Below are 27,614 nucleotides of genomic sequence, written 5' to 3' on the forward strand. Positions count from 1 at the left end.
CAGACAGAGGAGTTACGCTGATAGGAAGGTTTGTGATGTTTATTTCATGGTAGGGGAGAAGGTATTACTCAAGGTTTCACCTATAAAGGGTTTTATGAGATTCGGAAAGAAAGGCAAGTTGAGCCTTCTGTATATTGGGTTGTTTGAGGTACTTCAGAGGATTGGAGAGGTGGCTTACATGCTTGCCTTGCCACCTAGTCTGTCGAGTGTGCATCCAGTATTTCATGTTTCTATTCTCCGGAAGTATGTGGCGATCCGTCTCATGTTTTGGATTTCAACACGGTTTAGTTAGATGGTGACTTATTATCTCGAGCCGGTGGCTATTTTGGGTCGGCGGGTTCAAAAGTTGAGGTACAAGGACAAAGATTCAGTAGAGAGGTCAGTCAGTTGAGGAGGCTACTTGGGAGACCGAGCGGGAGATGCAGAGTAGATATCCATGCCTATTTGAGACTCCAGGTACGTTTCTAGACCTATTTGAGGACGAACGTTTGTTTAAGTGGGGGAGGATGTAACGACCCGATCGGTCGTTTTGAGAGTTGTATCCCTATTCCCGCATTTACTGCTCATTTTGTGCTTTATAGCTACTATGTGACTTGCCGGGGTAGTTGATTCGGATCCGGAAAGGGTTTCGGAATGAGTTAAGGCACTTAGTCAAGGTTGAAAGCTTAAGTTGAAAAGGTTGACCGGATGTTGACTTATGTATAAACGACTCCTAAATTGAGTTTTGATGGTTCCGATAGATCCTTTGGGTGATTTTGGACTTAGGAGCGTGTCCGGAATGTGATTGGGAGGTCTATAGGTGAAGTAGGCTTGAAATGGCAGAAGTTGGAAAGTTTAGAAGTTTGACCGAGAGTTGAATTTGTGGTTACCGAGCTCGGATTGGGGTTCCGGGAGTTGGAGTAGGTCCATGGTGTCATTTGTGACTTGTTTTCAAAATTTGAGGTCAATCGGACTTGATTTGATAGGTTTCGGCATTGTTGGTAGAAGTTGGAATTCTTTAATTTCAATAGGCTTGAATTGGGGTGCGATTCCTATTTTTGATGTTGTTTGATATCATTTGACGGCTCGACTAGGTTCGTATCGTGTTTTAGGACTTGTTTGTATAATTGGTTGAGGTCTCTGGGGCCTCGGGTGGAGTTCGGATGATTAACTAATCAAATTTGGAGTTTGGAAGGTTGCTGTAACTGAGGTCTTCTGGTGCAATCGCACCTGCGGAACCTTGGTCGTAGGTGTGAGCTGGGAAGCGCAGAAGAGACCTAGGATGGAGGTGTGTAGTGGTCGCATGTGCGAGGCAATTTATGCATCTGCGTGGTCGCACATGCGGCGTCATGAGCATAGAAGCAGAATTGGCTAGTGGGGGAGTTTGTGCAGGTGCGATGGGAATTCCGCACCTGCGATTGCGCAGATACGGAGGCATGACCGCAGAATCGAAGGGAGCCTTGGGGCATATCCGCAGAAGCGGAGGATTTTTCAGCAAAAGCGGAACCGCATGTGCGGTTAAGTGATCCAAATAAGCGAAAAGGTTGGGTAGTGTACTAAAACGAGGGTTCCGATATTTTCTTAATTTATTAGCATTCCAAGCTCGGAATTAGGAGATTTTGAGAGGAATTTCGAAGGGATTCTTGAGGTAAGTCAATTGTGGTTTAATTTGCTCAATAATTTTGTTTCCCCATTGATTTTCCCGCCTAGATTGTATGATTTTAAGGTGTAATATAGGGGTTTGAGGTTAGGTATTTGGAGAGTTTAATTTGGGAATTTGAGTGGCGATTTGATATCGGATTTTGGTTAGACTCGTGGTTGACTGGGTGTTCGGATTTTGTGACTTTTATTGGATTCCGAGACGTGGGTCGGCCGACTTTTGAGTCAACTTTTTGATTTTTGATTAATAGATTATTATTTACTTATGGAATTGATTCCTTTCACTCGTATTGATTGTATCCAACTGTTTGGGGATAGATTCGAGGCATTTGGAGGTTGATTCGTGAGGGAATGGCGTGTTAGAGTAGAGATTTGCACGGTTTGAAGCAAGTAACACTTCTAAAGTTTGAGCTGAGGGTATGAACCCTGATTATACGTGTTATGTGATTTGTTTGGACGTGACTCACATGCTAGGTGACGGGCGTGTAGGCGTGCACCGTAGAAATTGAGACTCAGTCGATTCCGTAGAGCTGTGTATTCAATTAACTTGTATTTTCCATGTATGTTTTTCATGTATTAAAGAGACTGAACTGTGACTCATGTTAGAAATCATGCTTAGAAAAATGCTGGTATAATTATGACCTACTGAGGTCGTTTCTACTGTCGAATTAGATGTTTAAACTGAAATTTTGCACTCAGTCATATTCATTCATTGCATATCATATCTTAGTCTCTGTTGTTATTTATCGATACATCATATCATCATTTTGGGCTAGTTGCGTTACATTGTGATCCCGAAAGACTGAAGAGATTGATGACTGAGTGAGGCCGAGGGCCTGATTGTGAGTGATAATTATGGGATCGAGCTGCACGCCGCAGCATATTTTTATTTATTTATTCCTGGATCTGGCTTATTATAGTGCCTGGTCCGAAGGAGCCCCTCCGTAGTCTGCACCACCATAATGAGCACAGTGGATATTATATTTGGAATGGAGTTCCTTGGCATGGAGTTGTCCTATATATTCACATTTGGGATAGAGTTCCCTAGGCATGGAGTTGCCTATATATTATATTTGGGATGGAATTCCCTGGGCTGAACCTGTCTCGTACTATACTGAGCGATTGAGTACCCAGAGAGTGTGAGTACACGAGGCTTCAACTGTAGTGTACCACATCGAGCATGCACAGTGGCATGTAGGTATAGAAATGACATATCCTTCCTATCATTTAGAGTTGGTATATTTTACTTATATTGAGTTTTTATCTGATGAACTTGAAAACATGCCTACATTTCTGCACTGTTATTTCTATATTGAGCTGTACCTGCTCAGTTCGTCACTACTTTCAGTCCAAAAGTTAGATTTGTTACTTATTGAGTTGGTTGTACTCATGCTACACCCTGCACCTCAGGTGCAGATCCAGGTATTTTCGATCACGGCGGTTGCTGAGTTGTAGAGTTCGGGCATTCGAAGACCACCGAGGTAGCTGCTGGGCATTCGCAGACCTTGACTCTCCTCCCTTATCTTTTATTTTATTTATTTCAGTTTTATTTTCTAGACGGTGTACCTAATTATATATTTATGTAGATGCTCATGTACTCTCTGACATCCCGATTTTGGGAGAGATTATGTATTGAATTATGGCTTCCTACCCTACTTTTAACAGATTTCCTTTAATTAAGTTATTTTCATATCTTTCAAAGATTTAAAGTGTTGTAAATGTCCGAGTAGTCAGCTTGCCTAGTACTATGATAGACGACATCATGACGGGTTGGTTTTGGGTCGTGATAGTTTCCAATGCCCAACTGTGTAGTAACCATCTTATTAAGATATTCAATGATTGTAGTTGGATCCATATTCTGATATTTTTTCTCGAGTTCAAATGATGTGTGTAGTAGCAAGACATTCTTCCAAGTATTTCTTATAAACCTTGGTGCCTTCATCATCATTCTCTGTTGGGACTATCTTTTCAGGCTTATCGATCACATCAATGAGCTTTTCATGCATGAAAATAATTCTCAAATTTCTATACCAGTCATTAAAGGTTGGTTCTACCAACTTGTTGGTCTCAAGTATTTCACGCAGTGACATAAGAGACATATTGAGAAATCTAAAATTTAGAAAAGAAAAGGCAATAAAATAAGAACATATTTACATATATCATAAAGACATGGACTTTTATCTAAATGATATTTCCACTATTTATTTTAAACTATTTATCCTCATTATAATTTAAGAAATCTTTATTTATGTTAGTGGAGTAAAGATATCCTTTAATAGTATGTATGAGCCTCTTGGAAGTGAAGTCATTTCTCACATATATTTTAAAGGTAGGTACTCTTACCAATTGTATCTCCATACAATTTTCTTAAATAGATCTATGTCAAATAGTCCCCTGGCAGTCAGGTTAATCATATTGGCATAGTTGAGTTCAATCATCATGATAGAAAAGAACTTAATAAATTTTATACTCCCCGGGTAGTCCAGACGTCTAGTGTAAAATTAAATAATTCTTTCAATACATGCATCTAATACAATAAATTATTTTAATATATTCTCGAACTATAAGTCTCCTGATTATTAGGCCGCTCTTTATAAACAAGAAGTAAATAAAATTATTTATTTTGATGGATAGCTTTATAATAAAATATCTTATATTTTATTATTTAAGAACTCAAAATTTAGTAGGAGGAAATTGTTATTAAAATAAATTTTAATAACATGATGATCAAATCTTTTATAGCATATGAATTTAGTTCAAGTTGTCTGCATGCTTGATCCTAGATTAATTTACATCATATGGATATAAATAATTGAAAATTTCTGTAATGAACAAGCATATGACATAAAAATGAAATTCAACATTCTTCTAACATATTCTATATTATATATCACATAAACATAATTCATGCCAGAATATTATTATTGATTAACATCTCATGAACTAATAACAATTAAAATCATAGTAGAACCCAATAACCTATTATAGATTACCGCCGTATCTAATACAATATTTCAAATTCAAGTTATGAACTATTTAAATAGTTTAACTTATATGAATTTTATTCCCAATAAAATAATATCAATCCATATGTATTCAAACAACTTGATTTTTGCATAAGACACAAGTATTTTAGTTTGAACTCTTCAAATATAATCTTAAAATATTTCGTAAATAAATTTTAGACACGAGAAACCATGGCTCTGATACCAGTGTAGGATTGCATATAGATGTTTGTAACACGCAGCGGAAGACAATAATAACCCTAGGCAGATATTTTCGTGTTTAAGATTTATTTATATAACAAAAATCGGATCTAAGACGTACCTGGTGAAGAGAGTCTTGTTTCAAAAAAAATTTCGATAGTGCGAAGACTCTATATGTATCCACACTGAGACCGATCCTTGCTATCAACTCTTTGATCAACGAAACCCGTGAACAAATTGAATGAAAATGTTATGTTGAATTTTTTCTCAAAAATTCCAACTCAAAGGTAGAAGAACAAGAAATATTTTTCTTGTAATTGTATTTTCTCTCTTGGCTTTGCATTGCACTCTCACATTCATCAATTGGTTTTTCTTCTCAAGACTTGATACGACAAATTTTCTCCATCATCTTTTATATAGTATCACTTATAAACTTTTTTTCTATTTGATTGAGATGATAATTTACTTAGGGTAAAAAACAAATCCAAATTAAACTTTGTACAATTTTCCATAAAAATTCGAATCTCACTCAAACGGGTTTGTGACTCACGTGATTATTCCAACTCAAAGTTGGAATCTATTGCCTGCAAATCTTTCACATTAATAAAATACTAATCCCATTCCAAATGGTATGATATCGGCGACTAAGTTCTTTTGTGAACTTTACGCGTGAATTACTCCAATTCCAAATAAGAATTACTAACAAGCCGTTTATTAATATTAATATTATAATTTATATACATCTATATAAAATAAATATTACTTATATATATCACATATATATATTTCAACCAAGAGATATAATTCGATTTCCATTCCAAATAGAAAACTTTAATCTGTTCACAATATTAATTATATCATATGTGCTAGCAAAGAATATAATAATATTTCGTTTGGATTAAAAGTATATTATTATTTGACTAATTAAATTCTATAATTTAATTATCAAACAATAAAGTAATTAATCCTTTAGCAAAGATCAGAACACTCGTTAGTGTGCAATCCCATAGGTTCAATACTAAGCCGGTAGTAAATTGATCATATCAATATATTAATCACGAGTGGAGTCTAACAACACTCCTTAATGATCGGATATAATAAATTATACAATTTACTCTCAAGAACCAGTAGAAGAATAATATAGTAATTCCTTCTGTCCTTATAGCTCTCGTCACCCTAGGATATGATTCAACTGTCAAATCCTAATATGCGACCAACTATGTGTTCATGTCAAATATAATCGACCATTGAATGACCTAAAAAACTCTTTTCTTCTTTCATTCAATTGCCTGGCCAGGGTCTTAATTTGGTCCTTTATAATTCATGACAATGTGGACCTTAAACTCATTACCAAGAGTTGACAGATTCCATTTTGATCAATCACTAAATCTACAAGTATTTAATCGTATCCAATATTCTTTCAACTATCGTCCTTGGGTCATAGGTGTCTAGTATCAAAGAACAATAAATAACTTGCCAATTACTATGACAATCTCACGTCAAAGAAAAACTTTTACATCACATTATTCAAGAGAATATCCTATGGATAGTTTATTGTAATTCTAACTATTAGAAATTATCCAGTGAGTCGGTTCAATTATCATATCTCTATATGCATCATATATCTATGTGATTTAGTTAATGAGATCAACTAATCTTTATCCAATAAAGACGATCACAAAAATATTGATCTAACCAGATTACTAATGCCCGAATTCATTATCCTATGATCAAGAACAAATTTAGATTAAATTATAAGAAACTTCACTCTCATTATCATGATCTCCATCACAATGTCAAGTCTCAAAATTTAATCAAGGACATTATCAAGTTAATCAAGAAATTAATAATAACTATGATAAAAGAATATCAATGCCATATATTTATATATCAAATAATGTTCACAAAAATATGTTCAAATCATCAAACATAAGATTGGATTTAGGGCATATCTAATATATCCCCAACAAGTTGATCTTGACCGCTATTGTGATCCATGTTTCACAATCGTGGACATGTCCTCTATCGCGACCCTTTACCCACTATCACGACATCGTATTCTCTAAGATTTTGCGATCGCCGCACGAGCTTCATAATTTCAGGAACCATCCTAACAAGTCCTACATAGTAATTGATCACGCCCAACTATGCCTTATAAAAAGGACTAAGCGGGCGTTATAAATATAATCCGGTTTACAGATCCGGAGTCGAATACTACAGAGAACTAAGGCTTAGCTACAGTTCTTCAATATTGCAAAGAAACACAAGTTCAAATAATTTTCTAGTTATAAAGATTTGATTTTTATTTCTACTAATTAACTAGAAAATATTATAAAGCAGTAAAATTATCAACTAACATGGATGAAATTCTAGACAAGACTAAGGAGGTCTAGAGTTATGATTTTCCCAATTGTCGGAATCCTTTCCGCTACATTTTCTATAAATTTGCCTAAGTTTTCTCTACCGATCATGAGCACTCTAACTGTCGTAACTCTCTCCCGAGTAGTTACCATAATTTACTAGACATATTCTCCCGAATTACGCTAGCTGGCATTAAGTACATCTCACTCAGATCGCATCAAGGTTTCGTTATCCCTAATCCCACCTTTAAACCTTCCATATTGATCCCTCATATATATTTAGGAGTGATGTTGTTCAACAACTACCTAAATATGCACTCTCTAAATATGCACTCTCTCCCGAGTAATACATACTAAATAGGCACAGCTAATTGAGGGGCCTTCAATCAACCACAAGAATAATATAGTCGAACAAATAGAGAAAATATTACGGCAAATCTATATTAACGTAAAAAGAAAATCATCCTCCAATAGGTTCCATCAAAACCCTAGATAAAAAATTAGCTATTCATAATAGTATGCATAACTATAATACTAGAATTCATAACCAATAATGAAAATAGGAAGAAGGAAACGAAAAACTTGTAGAAGAATTTTCCGTCGTGCTCCTAGTATGTTCTTTCCTCCTTAGGTCGAATCCCTGGTCTAATGTCGGTCTCTCTGTCCAATCTCGGTCTGTCTATCCAAAGTGGCATTTTTAGGTCTATTTATATGTGTAGGAAAAGACCTAAACGTGTAGGTCAAGTTCTAGTCAAACCAGGAGACGAAATCTTCAAAACTCGGACTGGATCTCGTCCTAGGCCTGGCGTCGCCAGCTTAACGCCAGCTTTAAGCCTGGCCTTTGCCTTGCCTCGCCAGCCTCTGGCCAACTTCAAGCCTACCGTCTCCAGGGTCTCTCATTCACTATTCTCGAACACGCTTTCAATGTTTAAGTATCCCTTTTGCTCTACTTTCATCTTCAATTCATCTACACATAAAATAGACTCCATTACGCGCAAATAAAGTGTAATTTATCATTAAAGCATATAAAATGCAAGGCAAATAATGTACGAAACTATGAAATTATAGCCACACATCAATACCCCACACTTAAACATTGCTCGTCTTCGAGCAATCAAACTACACTTATAGACACGACCTTTTTAAGCAATTCTCCTAACTCATCACACCAAGAATCTTTAAAATAGACTAAGTACAAGGGTGTAACCGCTTCACCTAAAGATTTGACTCGCAAGTACCATGCATTATTCACCACTCACACACTTACTCTAACATAGAGGTTAATGACATTATCTTTCCATCATGAATCACGTGCCCTCACACAATAAAAGAGATTAGTTCCACACACAATAAATTGTAAGACCGTAGGAACTCAAGATATGAAGAATTCACTCGCTCTCAGAAATAATATTCATATGCTACAAAAGATGCACTATAGGCTTGCCCGTAGTGTACTACTCTACTAATCGAGCTCATTCAATCTATGATCAAGTAGGACTTTAATTGGATGTAATGTAGGCTGCGGGTCGGGTGGGATATATTTGGATATGAGTGATTATACCTCCCTTAAGCACTTTGATACATATACTTTAATACACAACCCATACTTATGTCAAACCAAAACTTCACCTTCACATGTATATTACCCCATACTTCTTTAAGCACAATTACATTAAGAGTCACCACTTATCAAAGAATATTCTTTTTCACAGCAATACAACTATTTTTTACTTTTTTTTCTTTTTCAATTCAAGCGGCTCTTACTTTTTCAAAATAGTGCATCTTTCTCCTTATTTCATTAGTTCCACTCAATAAACCAAACCAACCACCCCATACTTTAACTTTTACAAAGTTCATAACAATTCAAGTACTCATTAAAGGTTAAAAGGCTTAAATAGATGGTTAATTCAAACAATTGGGTAAGGCTTGTAGTGTGGTTACCAAAAAAAATAGGATTACAGGCTCAAAGGGGTTAACTACGTTACATAACTTTTAGGTGGGTAAACTATATATATATGGCTTAACAAAGAAACGCCTATATCACTTTCAAGACTGAACAAAACTACTATTTCGCTTTGCAAATACACGGGGCAAGTTCTAGACATCAAATGCAATGCATAGAATAACTCCCAAACCTTATACACACATGGAACATAACTCACTCAGGATTGGACTCATCCAGACACTCTAGTCAAAGCAGTCAAGAAAATTTAAGAATCTACGGTTTAAGGTACTTATATTAGAGTCAAAAACTGAGCCTAAGCGTCACAACCAAGGTACTCACTATTCTCGAGGAATAACAAAGTTAAGAGATATTTCTACAATTAAATGCATAGCTTCATGGTTCTTACTCCTAAAAATTAAAACTAAGTACACCCGGTTCAACTAAAAGCCCCTGGAAAAGAACCGCGGCCCAAAGAAAAATCAAGGAGGAATTACTACACTACCTACACAAAAAAAATCTTTTTGGTATTTTCTTTAGACTTGCTTCCCGCAAGAAAATTATCTAGGAGATCCATCGTCGGAAAAAGTCCAATCTTTTCTATTTTGGATCTCTAAAAAAAATTATTCAATTAAACTAACACAACTAAAATAGCATAGAAAGTCACCCAGACAATCTCCTCACCCCACACTTAAAATTGTGCATTGTCCCCAATGCACACCATAACTAATAAGAGGGTAAAAAAAATTCCTGGTAGGCCAAAAGCCGAAGCATCAGCAACTCATGGGGTACTTAGACTTATCCCAGGCTTGGTCCTTTGTGCATGTACCTCACACTTAGTTCCAACCATCTGGTTTGCTATTGCATCCTTCCAATAGCTTTGCTTTCCATGCTCCTAGAAAATCAAAAATCGACACTACAAAAATAAAAAATAAAAAAAAGAAAGCAGTAAAGCTAGGTTGCCTCCCAACAAGATCTTGATTTAACGTCGCGGCACGACGCGAATCACTTTCTGCCTCCACTTTGAACTTATGAATTGGACCCCAAGTTTTGATTTTGCTCTATGATCATGCTCCTGGAGTGGTGGAATGAATCTAACTGGCCCAATAAAATAATGTAGTATTCTGCACTTCTTGGCCTTTAGATGAGATGTGTGTTCCAGACTTTCTGTCAAGAAGAATTTCAGAATGTAAGCACCTTGTTCCTCATTCCTTGACTCCTCAAGTGGCTCGGATGACTCTATTTCTATATCATCATCCAAATACAATGTGAAAAAATGCTTGGAGTATGGACCAATGCACTCAACTACATGAATATTGGGACTGTCTACATCCTCAACACTAATGACACTAGAGTCAACTAAATATGTATCAACAATGTCCTTGCTTGACTCTACTATCTCTTCTACAACATCGGCATCCTCAAATTCTAGTTTGATTGATTGTTGGTGTTCTAATATGGACCTTTCTATTGGTACCTCAATTTCTGCATCTAATTCACGCTCTTCTTGATACTATTCACAATATTGGCTTGTTGGGCATTAAGATCTTCAACCAGTTGACTCACTTGAACTTTCAAGTTGTGAATAGTTTCCTCTTGCCTTTCTATCTGCATCTGTCTTTTACTATTTTATTCCACAAGGCACTTTAACATATCATATTGTTCCACAACGTACTTTTGCATATCCTTGATCTCTTTCAGGCCATCATCCCTGGGTTCTTTGTTCCTATTAATTTCACAAGAAAAAGAAAATCCATCAAAGTAAGGGGTTGGGGGAACATAAGAAATATAAGCACAACCATGAAAGTGACCATCTTGACCACCACACATATCACACACATTCCACACATAAGATTGAGTTGGTGCACATAACTCGCTCTCGAAAATATTTTGATAATTTTGCCAAGGGTGGTTTCCTCCACTATATGCATAAGGGGGATCAAAAGTAGAATTACCAACATCAAAACTCACATAATTCCAAGATGTCATGTTTTTAAAATTAACAAGTAAAACAAAAATAAAAAAATCAAATACAAGAAAGCAAAAATAAAAGTTCAAACTTGCAATCTAGCAATTTTCACCTATTCGAAGGAGACTTGAGGTATAACTGCATGGCGTCCGCAGTTTTGAAGTCCCCGTCTATTTTACTTTAGTTGTGTGTGTATTTTCAGACAGCTTTATTTTATTTAGACCTTTATTTGTATTATTCTAGAATGCTCGTGAATTGTGACACCAATTCTGGGATGGTATTTAGACACCGTTGTTTTTATGAATTATTTTATTATGTTTGAAACTTTGCTTCTGCCTTTGTTTCCTTGATTATTAATAATATAAAAACTATTTTAAAAATAGATAATATTATTCTAACATTGGCTTGCCTAGCAAGTGAAATGTTAGGCGCCATCACGGTCCGAATGTGAGAATTTTGGGTCGTGACACAATTTAACATATTTGTCTGTACATTTAATTACTTAGTCCACATAAAATTATGCATAATTAAAATGAGGTAACTACACTTTGCAATTATCAAAGGCGATAAAGAATTAATGGTAATAATATAGTATAATTACCATATGATATTTCAAAACTTATTTTTTTAAAATATATTTTAAAAAAAACTCTTTTCCTCATCAGATTTGTCTCTGAGAGCATACTTCTTGCTCCTAATTCTAGCCATGGTGATCCTTTTACCTTTTTTTCTGCTTACTACATACTTTCTCTTATCGTGAATCTTTTTAACCCTTTTTATTGTTTTATCTATAGAGTCTTCTTGTTGCTAGTGCAATTGTTTGTACTCCTTCTTCCCCTTTTTCCCTTCTTATTGCATACTTTCGTTCTTTCATTTTTCTTACTGCATACGTATATTGTAGTAATTTGCGATTTATTGTATATTTTTCTTCTTTATTCCTACTTATGATGTCATTATTAATAAATATTGTGCTTTATTATAAATTTAAAATGCTCATTTTATATGTCTTCTAGATAGACTAATAAATAATGTTCATTTGTCTAATTGCTTAATTATATAAGATTTCAATAATTAACCAAAAAATACGATGTTGACAGACAATATATATGCAATGTAAGAGATAACTCAATAGAATTGATGTCAATAAATTTAATAAGGATTCTTTTAATGAGAAAGACTTTATTAAACAAAAATAAATTATAAGAAAAAATAACTACAATTTCACAAGTTACATTAGCTTTAATTAAACTATAAATCTTTTTGTGTAAATTATTGTGAAAGAAAATAATATTTTAGTTGCCAAGAAAGAACCAACAAGAAGTACACTTTTAGATATTAAAAGTTATGAAGTATTATTTTTTTTTGAGTAAATAATACTAAATATCACATATTAGTTACTCTGATCAATCAACGGTGAAATAATATAAATCAAACAAAGAAATGGGAAAGATATATGGGACCTCTAGGTACATCACTCAACTATTAGGAAGAAAGCTGGGTGGGTGGGACGTTGGGGCCCACGTGACGGATTGGAATGTACAAGTGTGGTGATGTTTGATGAAATAAGCCCAGGGGCAACTTAGTCAAATCACGCAAAAGATTATGTTGAAGTTACGGTAAAGTAAAGCAATCATATTGCTCCATTTTAATTGAAATTACCAAAACAACCTTTATATGCCAAGCATGTTGACCATCAACTGCTTATCCTCTCTTATATATAAGCAGTAGATTCAACATTTCCCAACTTCATTTGATCCCACTTTAGCGTACACACACGGATTTAAATATGGACCTACTAAGGTGAGATACAAGTCTTTCGGAAACAAGCTCTCTATTTTTTTGGGGTAGGCGTAAAATCTGCATACACTCACCCTCCTTAGATCTTACTTGTAAGATTTTATTGGATCGTCATTGTTGTTGCAAGGTGAGAAACAAGCATTTCAAAGGTTACTCTGATATCATGTAAAAATACGATGCTCGAACACAAAAACCTTTAAAAAATGAATGGAGAACGCTCTGTACTTATAATTGTTTTTAAAAGCTCTTACGCAATTTATCTAGAATAGTTATGCAACTCAACATACTCACATGCAATCTAACTTTGATTTAATTTTACCCCTTGATAAGAAATTGGTAGCTGCTGGCCAATCATGTCCGCTCCTCCCATTATGTCTCACTACTGTCGTCTTAATTCAACAGTTTTCGATAATAATAAAAATACCAATAACAATAATAGCAAATGTCACACCTCATTTTTACCCCCAAAAAATATGTATTATGGATTGTTGTGGGTTAAAGAGTTTTTTCAATTAAAGTGACAAATTTGAATAGGGATTATTTTATTTACAGAGTCGCCACTTGAAATTGATTTCTTGGGTGTTCCAAGTCACCTTTTATTTGAATCCCTAGTCAAAGGACGGTTTGACTCTATTATTATTGGTCTGCGAAAACAAAGTTCGGATAAGAAATTTTGTTGACCGGGGAAAATGTGTAATGCATTCCCTGAGTCCCATGGTTCTAGCACGGTCACTTTATTGACTACAACTTGGCTTGAATTAATTTTAGATAAACTGTGATTTATTGGTTTCCATGTTTTATCTGTCCGCTTTTATATTAAACTATTGAATTATCTTTGAAACGAATCACGTGTGTGAATCCGTTTTGTTTATTGTGCCAAAATCATGTCACGTGTACGTGCCCAAAGTTGCACGAACGCATAACTTGATTTTAGTTTTGGGAATCGTAATTATGTCACGCGAACGTATACATAATCATGATGATTCAATTAATTATGAGTACGCCTAAAGCATTCAAGCGCATTCATGATTTGTTTCTTTCCTAAGTTTGAGATTATTGTGAAGGCCATGAATTATGGAATTACTTGTGGAAGAAGTGTATGATTTTAGATATTTGAATAAATAAACCATCATATACCAATACCCTACAACTCAACAATTGAAGCACAAACTCATTAGGGTCCAAATCTTCCCAACTTTAAAGCAAGTTTGAATACCATATTTCCAAAAACATGATTCAACATATAGCATTTAAGGACTAACTTACATTATTATTTATAAAATTTAAAGGCAAATAAATAAAATCACATGAAATAACATAAAAATAACATAGGGAAGAATAAACCTTTAATACAAAATTTTCAATTAAATGAGTCTCTAAGAACAGGTACAATAACTCAGACGAACGTCGAACATCATTAGCGAAGAAGAACATCAAAGTTAATGAACGGAGCTCCAACGTAATCCTCGACCTCGACTATTGACTCCACTGCTTGGCGTGTAAAAAAGGATGTTTTGAAGTATTTTTGTTGGGTTTTGGGGTGATGAATTGCTGGATTTTACGAAAAGAAAGACAAAGAAAGTTTGATACGAGTAGAAATTCCCTTAGCGTAGAACAAGAAAAAATAATTTCTCTCAATTCCCTCCTCTCTCTTTTTCTTCTCTTTCTCCCCCCTTTCTCCTCACATTTCTCTTCTATTTATAGGAAAGAAATTCGAAATTTTTTCAGGTTTTTTATTTTTTATTTTTTTATTTTTTTATTTTATTACTTTTTAATTAAAAAGAATTACCACTTCCCATTTTTCTTCTATTTTTTTAAAAAAATATTCTCACTTTTCTTTACTTTTATTTTTTAATTTTCCACTTTTTTTACTTTACATTACTTTATTTTATTTTTTACTTATTTTACTTTTCTTTTTTTAATTTCCACTTATTTCACTTTTCTTTTTTATAAATTTCCACTTCCTTTTACTTTTTTTAAAACAATTTTCAGCTGCCTATACTTTTATTTTTTAATTCCACCTTTCTTTTACTTTTTATTTTTTAAATTTTCACATTCTTTTATTTTTATTTTTTAATTTTCCACTTTCTTTTTCTTTTTTTAAATACACAATTTCCACCTACTTTTACTTTTAATTTTTTATTCCATACTTTTAATTTTCCTAATATTTTATTCCCATCCGATTTGTTTTTCGGTTTTTTTTAAAATTTATTTTAAATAAAGATAAAAAATAAAAATAATACTAATAGTAATAATTTGATCTTTTAAATTATTATAATTATTACCCTATATAAAAAAAATGTAACAAAGCTAAAAAATAAATATATATTAAAGTTCTAAAAATATTTACATAGTATAAGGTGATAAAAATTCAAATATAGTCAAAAATTAGGTGCTCATAGCTGCCTCTCTTTGTTTGGAAACATGAAGAGTTTTCAGGAAAAGACTAGGTGAGCCATGTGACTAATGTTTGACCAAACCGTTATTCAAAAGGAAAAGAAATAAAAGATAGGGTGCAACCGAGCTCTGGTTTTGGAGAGCCTACATATCTCGGGTTATAGGGGAATCGGGTCATGTGTAGTTCAAGGAGAATGGTGGAATGATAAGTAGAGGAGTCGAGTAAGGTTCCGTCGAGGCTCCAGTCCGCGGTCCTTCTATTATATCAAAATAAAAAAGAAACTCAACAAGCCCATTAGCTATGAGTTACAAGATTCCTATCTATGAATCTTCTGAAACTTAATCTTGAGTGTTGAATGGTTCTTCATGCAGATTTTGATCTAAACCTTGATGCTCTCTAGCTGTAGGTGCTAGTTCATTGTTCTATAGCTTCTACTAATCAAAACGGGACTCCAATGCTCGTGGCTTCATTCATGTCTTGAGCATTCCACATCTTTTCAACTACTTTTGCATTTTGGATTCACCTATTTTTTCTTTTCTTTTATTCTGAATTGAGACTTCTTCTTTTCGCCATCTCGAACCATGTGCCTCGAGGTAAAACCTACTCAGACACCAAAACAAACAAATGAGCAAAATTTTTCTGCCACAGTTTGCACTAGGAATATTTCGTGAGTTATTGTAACAAATTTCAGAACTATTTCTCTATTGAAAGCAATAAAAGGTCAGGAATGATGTACCCTGAAAAAAAATCAGAGACTAGGGAATGGAGACCCTCTGTCTAAAATGAATGAAACTAGGGAGTGGAGATCCTATATTGGAAAAGCGACTAGGGATTGGTGTACCCTGATATTGTTAAGGAAATGTAACCAGGGGATGGCACCTTGTAATACGGAAAAGAAATGTAACCAGGGGTTGGTGCCCTGTATTACTGAAATGAAAATGAATCCCCTGGGCGAAAAGGTTCTACCTGGGTTAAACTGCAAAAAACAAGCCTGGCGAAGAGTACTTCTACCCAAAATACGAGCTGGATCCCACTAGGAGAAATGGTTATACCTGAGTTAAGCTACTGAAAAATAACCTTGGTGAAGAGTATTTCTACCTGGAACTATGAGCTGGATCCCCCTAGGAGAAATAGTTCTACCTGGGTTATGGGCGAAGAGTACTTCTACCCGGAACTATGAGCTGGACCTCCCTAGGCGAAAAGGTTCTACCTGGGTTAAGCTATGAAAAACAGCCTGGGCAAAGAGTACTTCTACCCGGAACTATGAGTTGGATCCCCCTGGGCGAAAAGGTTCTACCAGGGATAAGTTATGTAAAACAACCTGAGCGAAGAGTACTTCTACCCGGAAACTATGAGCTGGATCCCCCTAGGCGAAAAGGTTCTACCAGGGATAAGTTATGTAAAACAACCTAAGCGAAGAGTACTTCTACCCGTAAACTATGAGCTGGATCCCCCTAGGCAAAAATGTTCTACTTGGGTTAAGTTACGAAAAACAAACCTAAGCGAAGAGTACTTCTACCCGGAACTATGAGTTGGATCCCCCTAGGCGAAAAGGTTCTACCTGGGTTAAGCTACAAAAAACAGCCTAGGCAAAGAGTACTACTACCCGGAACTATGAGTTGGATCCCCCTAGGAGAAAAGGTTCTACCAGGGTTAAGTTATGTAAAACAACCTGAGCGAAGAGTACTTCTACCCTAAAACTATGAGCTGGATCCCCCTAGGCGAAAATGTTCTACCTGGGTTAAGCTACGAAAAACAAGCCTGGGCAAAGAGTACTTCTACCCGAAACTATGAGTTGGATCCCCTAGGCGAAATGGTTCTACTTGAGTTAAGCTGCTGAAAAATAACCTAAGCGAAGAGTACTTCCACCAGGAAACTATGAGTTGGATCCCCCTAGGCGAAACGGTTCTACCTGGGTTAAGCTACGAAAAACAAGCATGGGCGAAGAGTACATCTACCCGGAAACTATGAGCTGGATCCCCCTAGGCGAAAAGGTTATACCTGGGTTAAGCTACGTAAAACAACCTGGGCGAAGAGTACTTCTACCCGGAACTATAAGCTGGATCCCCGTAGGTTAAAAGGTTCTACTTGGGTTAAACTACGGAAACCAACCTGAGCGAAGAGTACTTCTACCCGAAAACTATGAGATGGATCCCCCTAGGAGAAAAGGTTCTACCTGGGTTAAGCTACATAAATCAAATTGAGCGAAGAGTACTTTTACCCGGAACTATGAGCTGGATCCCCCTAGGCGAAAAGGTCTACCTGGGTTAAGCTACGTAAAACATCCTGGGTGAAGAGTACTTCTACCCGAAACTATGATCTGGATCCCCCTAGGCGAAAAGGTTGTACCTGGATTAAGCTACGAAAAACAGCCTGGGCGAAGAGTACTTCTACTTGGAACTATGAGCTGGATCTCCCTAGGCGAAAAGGTTCTACCTGGGTTAAGCTACGAAAAACAAGCCTAGGTGAAGAGTACTTATACCCGAAAAGTATGAGCTGGATCCCCTTAGGAGAAAGGTTCTACCTGGGTTAAGCTACGTAAAACATCCGGGCAAAGAGCACTTCTACCCGAAATTATGAGATGGATCCCCATAGGCGAAAATGTTTGACCTAGGTTAAGCTATGTAAAACATCCTGAGCGAAGAGTACTTCTACCTGGAACTATGAGCTAGATCCCTCTAGGTAAAAAAGTTCTACATGGGTTAAGCTACCTAAAATATCCTGAGCGAAGAGTACTTCTACTCGGAACTATGAGCTGGATCCCCTAGGCGAAAAGGTTCAACCTGGGTTAAGCTACCAAAGTGATCTGTATGAACAATAGTGATGCATGCTGAAAATAAGAGAAAATGGAGATTTTATGGAAACTTACCATTGGTGACATTCGTCCTCTAAGAATCGCCATTCTGCGCTGCTTTGTTCCTGCTTTAAAACAAAGAAAAATTTTGAGTTTTAAAAGTGGTGGTCGGTTTGTCGCCTTGATGTCTTTGGCAGCTTAGCTTTCTGCCCATCTTCTTTTGATGATGATTTCAACTTGTCACTAGATATTTCGGGAATACCACTTGCATTTCTGGCCCCGAAGAGCCTTTGACTTTTCAAACTTTTACATGACGGTTGGTCGCGTGGGACTTAACCTTTTAAACTTTATTTTGCCTTTGTGGAATTTCACTTTCGACTTCTTTCCTCCAAAACTTTCAATTTCAGAGCATTGGTGAACCTTTGGCTTTTCAAACTTTGCCAAAACGGTTAGCCACTTGGTACTTAACCTATTCAAATTCATTTTGCCTTGTAGGCACTTTCAATTTGATTTCCTCCTTTCGAGAGTTTTTGATTTCAAAACATGAGCCACCATGGAAAATCGGGGTTGCCTTCATGCCCTTGCTGAGGCTGGGTGCCTCTTGAATATTAGCTTGTATCAAACAAAAGCCTAGTAAATCAGTCTTGCCATCCCTTCTTCGCCTTAGTTTTGGAACAAAGATAGACCGAAAGGGATTCAAAAAACAACAAACAATGGAATGGACAATGAATTTAGACAAGGGGTATCCCTTTCGGGGAAAGGAAAGAAAGACTTATCTAGAGTACATGCGAACGTCAATGAACATGACATGCCTTTTGGACTGGATGGTTGATCTGCGTAAATCCTCCGACTCTCAAAAATTCATCACAACTTTTGCCTCGAAACCGAGAAACCTTGCCCAAGACTGTGTCGATGCCATTGGCTGTGAAGATCCTTTTTTCAATCATTAGTACCCTTTGCGGATTTTCAACAGCTGGCCTCTCTCATTTCTCTTCTCACCATCGCCTTATAGTGCCCTTTGCGGGTTTTCACTAACAAGACTCTCTTATTTTTATTTTTCTCATTTTGGTTGCACTAGATCCAAGTGACTATATCCTCCAATTTTGAACATTCTCGTTGATTGATCGGAAGGACTTGAAAATGATTTGGGTAAAAAAGATTTGGATTGAATTACAACTTTGGAACCTTTAAGGCGAAACCATCGTCGAACCATTGTAACATCTACCCTAGTTTTGTTTTTTTTTTTTTTGTTTTCTTTTTTGGAAATGTGAATTTTTATTTTGGTGTGACTGAACCCCAGAGAGAAGCTGCCTACGTATCCTTTCGTAATCATGTCGAACATAGTTCAAGGTAACTACTTTTGTTTTGAAGTGGTCATGAAATTTCACATGTTCTTTTATTATCAACATTTTACGAAGGTTTTGAGATGAGTTTTGGTTTGATATGGGTTTAATACTAGTATGCAGTTGGTTTTGGAGTAGTCACTGCGATCAGGAATGATGCTACGAGCATGCGAGTTGTGTAATATGTTGGTTGATTATATCTATGGTTATAGTTATATCTCGATTCAACTTGTTCGGACTTATACGGTGTGTAAATGTAAGATTTGTATCTTGAAAGAAATTCTAAAGGTAGGAAATTAAATTCCAAGGTTTATGGGCTAGAGTTAAATTAATGAATTCAGTTGGATTGTGTTGTTAAGCCTATATGGAATAGGGTGAAGCGGGTTCACCCCCGGGTATGTGAGTGGTAAGATGGAATAGTGGTTTGATGGCTTGGAAACAACTCTTGGCACGTTCGAGGACGAACATATATTTAAGTGGGGGAGAATGTAACGACCCGGCCGGTCGTTTTGAGTATTACAACCCCGTTTTCCCCTTTTACTTCTCAAATATTACTTTACCGTTCTTGTGTGAATTACCGGGTAATTGGTTAGGGTCCATTAAGGTTTTGGAAGGAATTGAAACACTTAGTTCCAAGGTTTAAAGCTTAAGTTAAAATAGTGACCGGATGCGGACTTATGGGTAAACGACCTCGAATTCGAATTTTGATGATTCCAATAGCTCCGTATGGTGATTTTGGACTTAGGAGCATGTCAGGAAAATTATTTGGAGGTCTGTAGTGGAATTTGGCTTGAATTGCCGAAAGTTGAATTTTTGGAAAGTTTGACCGGGGGTTTGACTTTTTTTATATCTGGGTCAGAATCCGATTCCGGAAATTTGAATAGGTCTGTAATGTGAAATGTGACTTGTGTGCAAAATTTGAGGCTAATCGGACGTGATATGATAGGTTTCGGCGTCGTTTGTAGAATTTAGAAATTTAGAAAAATATTAGGCTTGAATCCGTGTGTAGTTCGTATTTTTTGAGGTTGTTAGGTATGATTTGAGGCCTCTAGTAGGTCTGTGTTATGATATGGAACTTGTTGGTATGTTCTTACGGGGACCCGAGGGCCGAGGGTGAGTTTCGGATGGTTGACGGATCAAATTCAACTTGAAACATGTCTGGAACTGCTGCCTACTGGTGTGATCGCACCTGCGAAGCTTTTGATCGCAGGTGCGAAGCTGCATGTGCGCGAGATCAGGCGCAGAAGCAGCTAAGAGTGGGACTGGGTAGTGCTCGCAGGTGCGAGAAATTTGCCGCATCTGCGAGGCCGCAGGTGCGAAGGTGTTGGCGCAGATGCGGACTAGGGCTTGCCTGGGGCGAACGCAGGTGCGGAGGATTTGTGCATCTGCGAGCCCGCAGATGCGAGATGGGGTACCGCAGATGCGAAGTTTTGAAAGGTTGGCATTGTCCGTAGGCGCGCAATTTGTTCCACAAATGCGGATTCGCAGGTGCGAGCCCAGGCACCGCAGGTGCGGAAATGCCTGGGCAGTGGTTAAAACGAGGGTTTCGAGATTTTTTCTCATTTTGGAGCTCGGTTCGGGCGATTTTGGAGAGAAAATTTTTCACACAACTTGGGGTAAGTGTTCTTAACTCCCTTGTGATTATATTCCATGAATTAATCTTTATTTTTGGTGTAAGATTATTGAATCTTCAAGAGAAATAGAAGGAAATTTCTATAATGTCACAAAACGAATTTTTCAAGTTTGAATACCGATTTGGAGTCAGATTTGAGTGAAATTAGTATGGCTGAACTTGTAATTGGATGGATTGTCGTATTTTATGAGTTTCGTCAGATTTCGAGACGTGGGCCCCATGGGTGATTTTTGGGGCGTAATTTAGGTTTTTGTGGAAAATATTAACATTTTGATATAGAATTAATTCTTATAAATTGTGTGGACTGAATCAAATTAATTATGGTAGATTCAAGCCGTTCGATAGTTGATACGCGCATAATGGGATTTCTGGAGCATTATTTAGCTTGCTCGACATTGGATTCGGCTTGTTCGAGGTAAGTAACTCTTCTAATCTTGGAGTTGAGGGTATGGACCCTGAATATATGTATTTTGTGAAGTGTTGGGAGGTGACGCATATGCTAGGTGACGGGCGTGTGGGCATGCACAATAAAAATTGTGACATAATTGTTACTGTGGAATTTTATAGTTAAATAATCTTGGCATTTTCAATGCGGTTTTATGTGTTAAAGAATTTGAGCTGAAAAATATATTATAAAAAATTATGTTGAGGCTATGTGCAAGTATTATTGGGACCCACAGAGATCATATTGCTGTGAATTATTGTGTTAAATTGAAAATTCATACTCAGACATATTCATTTTATTTCATATCATATCTCAGTCTCTATTGTTATTTATTGATACATCATATCATCATTGTTGGCTATTTTTCATGATATTGTGAGCCCAAGAGACTAGAGAGATTGATGACTGAGTGAGGCCGATGGCCTGATTTGTGAGTATATTTATGGGATCGGGCTGCACGCTGCAGCATGTTGTATATTAATGGGATCAGGTTGCATTCCGCAGCATGTTTGATATCGACCGAGGGCCTGATTGTGAGGATGAGTGTGGATCGGAGCTACCCGCCTGCAGCATACTTTATTATTATAGCACGTGAGTTATCCGTGCAACACGTGAGTTGTCCCTGCAGATTATAGCGCTTGGGGTGAAGGAGCCCATCCGGAGTCTGTACACACCCCCAGTGAGCGCAGGTACCTACTGAGTGCGAGTGCTGAGTGACTGGGAGGCATGAATGATTATGAGGTATGCCCGAGTGGCACGAGTGACTGTGAGGTTTGCCCGAGGGGCTGTATATGAGTGATGTTCTGCTTGAGGGGTTGTTTATGATTTTATCATTGAGTTGCATCGCATTGGCATGCACATATGACATACAGGCATAGAGATGTATTTCCTCGTGCTGTACTGCATCACATCATTCATGATTTTTCACACATTTTTTACAGATGGGCATAGTGATGCATTTATTTTTACACGGGTTATCCGAAAGGAAAATGAAACATCTTATTTATTATTGACAAGATTTTGGGAGAAATTTATTGTTTTCAAACTATTCATATTTTTGGCAACTTCGACAAACGATTTGGGTTTTCACTGATGTATTTGAAAGGTAGAAATATTATTTTTGAAATCATGATTTGGTTGAGCATTTTATCTCTGAGTTACTTCTGGTATTATTTGTTTTATGTTATTATGGACTGTTGTGGACTATTGGTTATGGACCCGACCTTTGTAGAAGCTCGTCACTACTTTCAACCTACGGCTAGGTTTGTTACTTACTCAGTACATGGGGTCAGTTGTACTGATACTATACTTCTGCACATTACGTGCAGATGTTGGTTGTTGTTGTTGCTGTGCTCGATGATTGCGGGACTTGAAGATCTACCTGCGTTTCTGTTGTAGCTTCCTCTTGTTCAGGGTAGCCTTAGATTTATAAAAGCTCTATTTATATATTATTCAAACAGACTATATATTTATTTTATTTCCGCTTTGTATACTCTATTCTTAGAAACTCATGATTTGTACTACCAGTTCTTGGGGGATGTATAAGATTAAGATGTTTATTCACTTAAATTACTTTAATAATTGTTATTGGAATTGGATAATTGAAAGTTGGCTTACCTATCGGGTTGGGTTAGGTGCCATCACGACTAGTTGAATTTTGGGTCGTGACAATTTCTGTTAACTACGAGCAATATACAGACTAGCGACAAAGTTCGTAGCTAATTCCATTAATTTTAGTAGTGAATTGGCACGCCACTAGTGCAAAAACAAGTAAAGTATCACAATCTGAATCAATCTCTAAGAGGTACAAGTAATGGCCTTTTAATTGTCCTTTTTAAATCAACGTAATCAAAGTAATAAGAGAAAGAAACCCATTATTGAGAGCTAGTTAGGCCGCAAAACATAATTACCAATTTAGGCAGTCTTGTCGCTGCATATATATGCAGCAAAGTAACTCTCGAAGCCTGTTAGGACGGCATTATTGGCAATCAATACCTGTGGTGAGATAAAAACGAGATGTTAGTTTGCTGTGAACACCTATTTTTTGATTATATTTGAATTTTTATCACCTTATATTATATAAATATTTTTAGAACTTTAATATATATATATATATATATATATATATATATATATATATATTTAGCTTTGTTATATTTTCTTTTATATAGGGTAAGAATTATAATAATTTAAAAGGTCAAATTATTAATATTAGTATTATTTTTAATTTTTATCTTTATTTAAAATAAATTTTTAAAAAACGAAAAACAAAATTCGGATGGGAATAAAATAATAAAAAAATAAAAATATGGAATAAAAATTAAAAGTAAAAGTAGGTGGAAATTATTTTTTTTTAAAAGTAAAAGAAAGTGAAAAATTAAAATATAAAAGTAAAAGAATGTGAAAATTTAAAAAATAAAAAGTAAAAGAAAGTTGAAATTAAAAAATAAAAGCAAATGTAGCTGAAAATTGTTTTTTTTTAAAAGTAAAAGAAAGTGAAAACTTAAAAAAAGAAAAAGAAAAGTAAAATAAGTTGAAATTAAAAAAAAGTAAAATAAGTGGAAAATAAAAAAAGTAAAGTTAAAAAAGTGGTAAATTAAATAATAATAGTAATGTAAAGTGGGGAATTATTTTATTTTTAAAAAGAAGAAAAATGGGAAGTGAGAATTCTTTTTAATTAAAAAATAAAAAAAAATAAAAGAATAATAAATAAAAAAATCAGAAAAAAATCCGAATTATTTTCCTATAAATAGAAGAGAAATGTGAGGAGAAAGGGGGAGAAAGAGAAGAAAAAGAGAGAGGAGGGAATTGAGAGAAGTTATTTTTTCTTCTTCTACGCTAAGAGAATTTCTACTCGTGTCAAACTTTCTTCGTCTTTCTTTTCGTAAAATCCAGCAATTCATCACCCCAAAACCCAACAAAAATACTTCAAAACATCCCTTTTTACACGCCAAGTAGTGGAGTCAATAGTCGAGGTCGAGGATTTCGTTGGAGCTCTGTTCACTAACTTTGATGTTCTTCTTCGCTTATGCTTGTTCAGCGTTCGTCTGAGTTATTGTACCTGTTCTTGGAGACTTATTTAATTGGAAAATTTGCATTAAAGGGTTCTTCTTCCCTATGTTCTTTTTATGTTATTTCATGTGATTTTATTTATTTTTCTTTAAACTTTATAAATAATAATGTAAGTTAGTCCTTAAATGCTATATGCTTAATCATATTTTTGAAAATATGGTATTCAAACTTGTTTTAAAGTTGGGAAGATTTGGACCCTAATGAGTTTGGGCTTCAATTGTTGGGTTGTAGGGTATTGGTATATGATGGTTTATTTATTCAAATATCTAAAATCATACATTTCTTCCACAAGTAATTCCATAATTCATGGCCTTCACAATAATCTCAAACTTAAGAAAGAAACAAATCATGAATGCGCTTGAATGCTTTAGGCGTACTCATAATTAATTGAATCATCATGATTATGTATACGTTCGCGTGACATAATTACAATTCCCAAAACTAAAATCAAGTTATGCGTTCGCGCAACTTTGGAGAAACACCCTAAAATATAATAAAAATGTTATTAATTGTGTGCACGTACACGTGACAAGGTTTTGGCATAATAAACAAAACGGATTCACACACGTGATTCGTTTCAAAGATTATTCCATATTTTAATATAAAAGCGGACAAATAAAACATGAAAACCAATAAATCACAGTTTATCTAAAATTAATTCAAGCCAAGTTGTAGTCAATAAAGAGATCGTGCTAGAACCACGGGACTCGGGGAATGCCTTACACCTTCTCCCCGATCAACAGAATTTTTTACCCGGAATTTATTTTCATAGACCAATAATAATAGAGTTAAACCTCCCTTTGACTAGAAATTCAAATAAAAGGTGACTTGGAACACCTAAAAAATCAATTCCAAGTGACGACTCTGTAAATAAAATAATCCCTATTCAAATTTATCACTTTAATTGAAAAAACTATTTAACCCACAACAATCCATAATACATATCGTTTGGGGGATAAAAAGGAGGTGTGACAGCTCTGGCGACTCTGCTGGGGGAAAGAACCCAGAACTTCTGGTTCAGGGTTCAGAATTCGAGCTTTTAATGTAATCTATACTTAGCTTTCTTGATTATTGATATTACTGTGTTTGTGGGCCTAATGTGCTAATTGCCGCTCATTTACCGCTTTGATATTATTTGAACTATATAAACTGCCTTCTTACGCCTCCCTTCTAAGTCTTCTGAATTTATGGTGCACACGTGTGCGTGGCCCACTTTTCTGTCATACCAAATAGAACGAGGCTGGATCAGTAACAAGGCCGGGTAGAATTTCGTGCTCCTGGTACGTTTTCCCCACCTCGGTTCGAATTGTCCACTCGGGTAAGCCAAGTCTAGAACAATAAACCCAGGATTTAAACTTAGAATGACATAACCTCATGCCGGATCCCTAGTAGGTACGTTTATTTGCATAACGTGCATTTGATTTTGAAGACTCAACACAGGGGTTGGGTCCGTCTAGGACAGGTGTACCCGAAATAAAAAGACCACCCTGATGCATTTTACGTGCTACTTGTACATTTATTTGCTTCGCCTTGCATGTTGACCGTCTTCTAGAATAGGGAAGAAAATCAAGAAAAACTAATAGTGAGGCAAGAGAGAGAAATTTACCCGATTTTTGAAAATTCATGTATTTAAAAATCCCAAAACTCTGCCGAAATTTTTTTAAAAAAAGAAAGAAAGAAAAATGAGTCATTTCAAAATACGCCAAATATTTTCAAAAAAGGTCATGCTTTTCTACCGAACTACGCGGATCTGATTCTCACCGGATGGGAGATACGTAGGCAAATCTCATCGGTTCCGGCCCCAATTTTCAAAAATCTAAAAATATTTTCAATTTAATTCCTTCTTTAGAAGTTTTTGCCTAGAAAATCCCAAATAAAAAAAATTTAAAACCAAAAATATTTTCTTTCTTTTTAGAAGTCTTTCATTCGAAAAAATAAAATAAAATCAAAATCCAAAAATATATTTTTTTTCCCTTCTTTAGAAGTCTTTCTTCGGAAAAAATACAATAAAAATCGAAATTGACAAAAAACAAAAAAATTCTTTCTTCTTTAGAAATCTTTCTTTTCAAAAATTCTAAAAAGAAAACATAAAACAACATAAAAAGAAATATATTAAAAAAGCATTAAAAAATTCAAAATTCGAAAATATTTTTTTTTCTCTTAAAGAAGGTTTTCTTTCAAAAATTTCCCTCCAAAAAAATAAAAAATAAAAACTCAAAACTCAAAAATATGTTCCTTGTTAGAAGTTTTCGTAGTTTGTTTTGTGTATGAGTAAAAAAAATATTAAGGAAAAAAGGGTTAGTTTGTTTACTTTATTCTTGATCTTTTTTGAACTACGTAATGATCTGATTCATGCGGCGTCATGATACGTAGACAATCCCCATCAAATTCAATCATAGCCATAAACAAATTGAGTGAAAAAATATACCGAAAAAAAAGAAAAAAAATGAGTGAAAAAGAAAGAAAAGAGTGACAAAAAAAAAGAGAGAAAAACAAAGAGCGAAAAACAACAAAAAGAGAAAGAAAAAGAAATTAAGATATGAAAAATAAAATCAAAAATAAAATCAAAAAAAAAAACCCTCCCCATATGGAATCAGTTCATCCATGTTAGTGAATCATATTCGAGCTTGTTTCAAAAGCTAGTCAGGCTAGGTCTACTGCAGCCAGTGGCCCCGAACCGGCCAAACCCTGAGTCCTTCTCGCACCGGGCTACTGCTAGATGTGAATATCACTCTGGAGCAGTGGGACATGATACAAAAGACTGTTGGACTCTTAAGAGAGCAGTGGAAGACCTCATCGAGGTCAGTGCAATAGTGCTTAGGGATGAAGAGGCCCCTAATATGATGAACAATCCTCTGGCTACTCACACCAATGGGCCAGTAGTCAGAATGATCTGTGAAGATAAGGAATTTGATCCGACACTGAAGGCCATTGCAGCCATTGCCGAGACAGAAGAAAAGCCAAAAAACGATCGCAAAGCCTGAAAGTCCCCCATCTGACGGGAGTCTCGTTAGCTA

Source organism: Nicotiana tomentosiformis, chromosome 2 (assembly GCF_000390325.3).
Source record: "Nicotiana tomentosiformis chromosome 2, ASM39032v3, whole genome shotgun sequence".
Classification (NCBI taxonomy): domain Eukaryota; kingdom Viridiplantae; phylum Streptophyta; class Magnoliopsida; order Solanales; family Solanaceae; genus Nicotiana; species Nicotiana tomentosiformis.